This window comes from Nelumbo nucifera, chromosome 3, assembly GCF_055504915.1.
Source record: "Nelumbo nucifera cultivar China Antique chromosome 3, China Antique-T2T, whole genome shotgun sequence".
In the NCBI taxonomy this organism is placed as follows: Eukaryota; Viridiplantae; Streptophyta; class Magnoliopsida; order Proteales; family Nelumbonaceae; genus Nelumbo; species Nelumbo nucifera.
In genome coordinates this window covers 54,739,839-54,746,694 of record NC_142651.1, presented here as the reverse complement: position 1 = coordinate 54,746,694, position 6,856 = coordinate 54,739,839, and positions in this window count along the sequence as shown.

Below are 6,856 nucleotides of genomic sequence, written 5' to 3'. Positions count from 1 at the left end.
TTGATGTTTGAAAGGGCTATGTTTTATCGAAAAACTTTTTCTCATTCGAAATCATATGATATCAATTATGTTAATGCTCCAACTAAAGAAGAATGGGTGAAGGTTGAAAAAATCGTTAAGATTTTGAAAATTTTCTATGACATTGAAAGGTAGAAGTGGATACTTATTTGTCGAATATATGAAGAATAGTAATGTAATGCCCAATATGAATTCAATTATTAAATTTAAGGCGACTAATTATACAAATTATACTTTTCAAAGTCAAGTCTATGCTATTCATGAAAAGATATCCCAATTAGATTTAGAGTAAACAAGCATTGATTAAAAAAGCCATATTTATATTTTAGGATTTTGTAGATTGAATGAGTCTCGCTTTCTTGAGTTATCGAGGATGGTTCGTGATGTTCTTACAATTCCGATCTCTATAGTTGCTTCAGAAGTTATATTTAGTGGTGGAGGTAGAATTTTAGAGCAATATCACAATTCCATCTTCCAGAGAATGTTGAAGCTTTAGTTTGTACGCAAGATTGGTTGTTTGGTCTGGAAGGTAAAATTTTCCCCTTTTTCTAGATATTTATTTATGTGGATAACTTAAGTTTTTTATGGTAAAATCTTATTAGTTTAAAAAGGTTCTGATTAATTTATTCTTTTGTTTGTTTTTGATGTAGATAAATCAAAGGATGAAACGAATGATACTTGTTTAGAGGTGGATCCATGGAATTAGTTTTGGTCATTGATCATTGATCTTCTTCATCATTGGTCTCTAGTCTCTTAAGTTTTGCTTGGATTTTTTGGGTTTTTTGTTGTTAAGATTTAGAAAATGGTTATGAAGTTGATGTTTTTAATTTGAAATACATGGCACCAAAGCACATTCAACTTTTTAAGCATGTTATTGCAAGTTTTTTGTTGCATTGTAGGAGTTGGGGAATAATATCCTTGATCATAGCCTACTTTTGGCAACTTTACATTTTGTGGATCACATCATAGAGCATAACAATCCTCTCTTAGTATAGATTTAGATTTCAAACTTTATATATAGTGTTTGAGTATAGATTCACGGGATTACATCAGACAAGGGCAAATTTTTGGCCCTAATATCAATAAAAGTAATATATTTAATAAAATAAAAAAAAATAAATTAACTTTTTAAAAATAATATCAAAAAGGGGCAAAGTTACTATTCATCTTCTTCTTCTTTTAGATTATTCATCAAAGTCGCCCGTCGCCACCTCTAGCACGCCTCCAACTGTCGCCTGTAGTCGCAGAAACATCTCCTTAAATCTTTCTCAAACTTCATACCCCTTCGCCTCTATATAAAAAAAATCTCACTACTCAAATGGGAATGAGTGAGAGTAAGAAAATTTTACTCATGACTCTCCCTGAACCATAGACGGTGGCCATGTCCAAATCCACTGGTTTCCCCAAATCTAGAGAGTAGGGCTTATGTGGTTTGGGAAAACCATTTGAGAACGACTATGTCGTCGTCGAACCCATTCTCCTTGGCCATGATGTCGCTATCCCCAGATGACCACTCTGCTTCTAGCTTATACTGTGGCAAAGGAGATGCCATTTCCTGGGATGCCGACACCTGCAGCTTGGATCCCCCCATAATGACTAACACTTATTTGTTGATGACCGACGACGATGATGGCCAAGATAGGGACCGCTTTTTTGCGAGACTCATGGGTTCCGAACTCCACCACTTTTTGGTGTTCGACTATCAGCGATGCTTTCTCGATCATTCGGTTGATGCCACCACTAGACAGGATGCCATTAATTGGACGTTGAAGGCATAAAATTTGTTTGTCTACTCAATTATTTTTCATTAAATTTGAGTCTAGCCTTTTATTTCCTTATTGTTTTTTGTAATTTTGTTTTTCTTCCTTCCGTGACTCAGGTGCATGCGTACTACCGCTTTGACCTGTAACGGCGTATCTCTCCATCAATTATCTCGATTATTTTCTATCCTATCATAACATAACCTCCCAGTACATAGTTGCCATCCCCTGTTTTCTGTGGGCTCTGACGCTTGACGCCATTTTTTTATTGTTTCGTCAAATGAACTACATGGGAATGGGTGGCCTTTACAGCTGTTGTCGGTGGCGTGCATCTCTATAGCAACGAAAATGGAGGAAACGATTAGTGGAGGTGGGCGAAGGCATGCCGGAGGCAGCGACAGGCGACTCTGATGAATAATTTACAAGAAGAAGAAGACGAATATTAACTTTGCCCTTTTTTATATTATTTTTAAAAAGTTAATTTATTTTTGAAATTTTATTAAATATATTACTTTTATTGGTATTAGGGCTCAAAAGTTACCCTTATCTGATATAACCCCTAGATTCAAACATCATAGCCTAAACCCATGATTTGGTAAGCTTGAGATCAAGCCTCATGCCATAGAGCATAGCAATCTTGTTACTTTATTGATTCCATTATTTCCTATGCCAACAAGGGCATGGCTTTATTTTGGTTTTTTTAGAAACCTTATGTAGCAAACTATCCACATAATCACCTTTGTCCTATCTGATTGCCTTTGACGAATCTCCTTCTATCAAAAAAAGAAATGGGACCCTAGACTCCCTAGACTTAGCAATCATAAAGACAAATAGGAATGACATGACATCAGCTCAAAGGAGTCACCCTCTTTAATGGTCTGATAGTCTGGTTTCCTCAGAGACATGACATCAGCTCAAAGTGACATTAGTAGTTATCAACTGTTTATTCCTTAGAAGCAAGATGTTTCTATTTGTTGTTGTAGGTGTTATTCCATCTTGAACTTCTAATATGATACCATCCTACCATAGGGTGACTCCATCCAAAATTTGTTTCTCTACAGGAGCCATTGCTTGGTGCAGTGATAAATCTCAGGTTGCCAAGTTTGAGAGTGTAGGTTCATATCTTAGAATTGACATTTTAGGTTAGGTCTTTGCCCAATCCACCCTACCAAGACCATAGATAGCAGGGATCACATCAACATTGGTAATGGCCTTTTATGTGGTGATACTCTACCCTTTGGAAACATAGGTTGGTGAATACTTTGTATTATGGTGTCTCTAGGAAACTTTGTTTTATGTCTCCTTTATCTCAATCCATTTTTACTAGGTGCTTCATCACTATTTTTTTCCTTACCAACCAACTACACCCTTTCTCATCGTTATTGTTTTGGTCAAAAAACTGTAATTCAATAAAAAGTATGGAGATTACATAGTAAAGGCCCTCAAGGGGACAAGGACACAAAAACAAATCTCTTTGGTTGACTCTCAGATGGATAGCATGAATTGGGCACATTAACACTCTGCATGACTAGAGAAGGGGTGAGGAAGCAATTCTGAATGGGACCATCCAAGAACATATTCTTCTATTAACTTTTTTTTTTGGTTCTTTTGAGGCTTTTTCTGTAACTTATGGCTTACCCAAGTTGGGTGGCTAGGTGAGGTGATTCGGAGTTAAAGTGTTCAGAATTTGTCACTTGGTATTTGTATTCACATGTTTTTATCTTACAAATGGCATATCCTTTCTTCTATTCCTTTTTCTTGGGGACACATAACTGCAGATCCCATTTTGTTGCTGTATTATCAATTTTATTTTTGTGCATAATCTTAAATGTGTTTTTTTTGTTGCTTCTGTTGCAGATCTCAAAGCTTTAAACAAGACCCATCTTTCTACGTTGTCTAACATTTCCAATTTCCAGGACACCATATCATCTGTCACTGTTTTTACTATCTATAACACTTGTAGATATACAATGTTTGCTTAGACCCTCAGAGAACACCAAAAACCAAAACTAACACCATAAGGTTGCATGCAAGCAACCCACAGTCAACCTTCTTGCTACGATGAACCCACAATGCACCACAAGTTCTGCGATGAACTCACAATGCGTATTATAAAACTGCGATAAACCCACAGTTCACCGAGCCCATTCGGTGCCCGAAATAAAGGAAACCACGGCCGAACCTAGGACAGGGCCCTGCACTTGTCCTAACACACGATAAATCGATGACTTGCTAAACGTGCGATGAATCCACGGCTTACGAGCCCACTCGCGACCCAAACCGAGAGAAGCTCAAGCTGAGCCCACGCATGCCCAGAGCCATGTGGAACCTACACCATCAAAAGACACGACGAGACACCATGTAGGGTTAACAAGACACTGCCCGCCAAGCAGCGACATCATTAAATGCCGCTTCAATTAAAATAAAGTGCACAAGAGGTAATAGCACACGCGAGTAATGAGGGGTCTTGAGGAGAAGAAAAGCCAATCCTTGGGAAAATCCTCATGAGACACGTGGCGAAACCCCAGTGGCACACTTAATGATTGACAACAAATCCAATATTCCCTTTCCCGATATATCGTAAGTACCTTTATCTCATACCTTTTAGGATGTTGGGATCTCCCCATAAATGGAGATCTTCCTCGTATTGGGAATTACTCAGCATTTGGCATTCTATACCCAACACTCAATACTCAAGCACACCTCACTTCGAGATTCCTTATCCCTAACACTTAGCCAAGGAATCAACCTCCCTACTCACTGGCCTCTCTCTATCTTTCAAAGAGACCACTCCCATCCAAGCCTTACCCCACCTACAACACTACTCTCCTTGCACGTGTTAATGATAGATCATCTAACTTGGTGACTATTGGGAACATTTCATATGATAAAGTTGAGAGGTTGATGGCAATTTTAGATGGCTATTTTAGTGTTAATGATACAACACTACTCCCCGGGAAGTCGTATTCTCCCTAAAAAAGCTCAATTTCACCTTCCTAGGTGCATACTAAGATATTACATTATACCGAGATAACCTTATCACACTTAACGATGTGTCAGGAAAAGAAACCATAGGAATAGAACAAAGGTATGATAAAAGACACGAAGAGAAAAGAAAAAGGTTTCTTAAGAACTGCAACTCACATGTTCAGAACACCAAATGGCACCGGAGAAGACAAACAAACGCCAATACGAAATCCCAAGCGAATCTTAACAAAAGAGAAACCTATAGAAAATTACACCTATGCCCTCGCAAAGCGGAACGAAACGACGCATTTAAATCAAATGAAATGGCCACGTCATTAACTGCCAATTCATAGTATCGAGTAGTGGGAACCCGCCACACGTGCGAACTGGTCCATTAATTAAACAATGTCAGGCAAGCAACACGTGCCAATTATAATACCCAAACCACTATCAAATGGCACGCCCAACCAATTCCCAATAGCAGTCGAATACGAAATGCTCCCATAAACTAATCAGTCCACAATTTGGTTCAACATCTAGTCCCACTCAAACATAAAGGAGGAGGCCTTCACCCACACAACCACACATGACACTGGTCCCTGTCATCAAATCCCTCCCTCCAGTGGCCAGGGGGGCTAAATAGTGGAGTGCAAGAGCATGCCGTCAAAAAATAGACAATATCTGTCACGAAATGGCAGACAAGGAATTGTTAATGATAATGGCCTTGTTGTTATGTCTTTTCCTGATTCCCTTCCTGCCAACGGCCAAGGGGGCTGAAACGCATAAACTTGACATGGAGTTGCCGGTCGACAGAAAGGGAATCACCAAAAGACAGGGGGCTAAACTATGAAGCAATATCACCAAAGAGTAGATACCTAATGTATACCAAAGGCCAGAAACGCACAATCCCTCGAGTAATCGACTCTCAGTTTACCAACAAATAGGGGGGCTAACAAAAGCCACACAAAATTACTAAAATAGAGCAAAATCCCCAGACCCAACGTGTGAATATCTACTGACTCATCGCAAGACCTAAAAAAAATGCCAAGTCGAAGTGCTTATCGATAAGCTTCCACCTAGCGATAAGCAAGGGGGCTATTGTAGATACATAGCGCTTACTCAACCCCTTAGAACACAGTGAACAATGTATTGACACCACATAGATGCTTGCGATTAGCCAACAGCTCATCTCTTCTCTACGATGAACTCTTGGTTCATGCATGCTTGCGATGAATCTATGCTTAGCGCAAGCCCAAAGTAAACTCGAGTTGAACCCACAATGAGGTTTTATGTGTTTGGCCTCGCAAACAACTCCGAATTGCCATAGAACCCCAGTTCATTAAGAACCGGTCTCGGGTATTAGCTGCACCCATAATGTCAAAGTGACAAGCGTAACAAGACGCCACGTAGGTCTAATAAAACATTGCTTGCCAAGCAGTGACGTCACTAGCGCCACATCGGTTAAGTAAGGTGTGAAGGGGTAGTAGTACATTGAGCTATGAGGATCTCCGAGTGAAGGGAAAGTCAATCATTGGCCAAATCCCCATAGGGACACGTGGTGAAACCCTAGTAGTGTTCTTAATAATTGACAACAGATCCAATATTCACTTTCCTAGTCAAACACAAATGCCTTTAAGTCCTTCTTTTCAGGATCTCGGGGTCTTCCCCCATAAATAAGATCCTTTCTCATAACGAAACTCATTCACTCAATCACCGGGTACCCCCATCACTGATCCCTCATCCCAACATTCTATTTAACACATCCTAACCACCGATTGAACTCTCTCCGGCTTCAGACCCTCCCCTGTCTTTCAAGGAGACTATCACCCCTAGCCTAACCACCACCTTGCTTACATGCATGATTAAGCTCTCACACTCTCTAATCTCCTTAGCATTCTAAAGAGCTCCTCGCTGACTTAAGTATCGGAGTGCCCACCCTGTGTAAAAACACCCGGGCACTCTAACACCTTTCTCTTGCAAAACTGCATAGCTCGACCACCGACCAGGAAAACTTCCAACTCGGAGTCTGAGTCACCTGCCACGTGAGAGCTACTAGATCACGCACCACCAATTGGCATTGTCTGTGGGAACCGCTACGAAAAGCTAAGTTC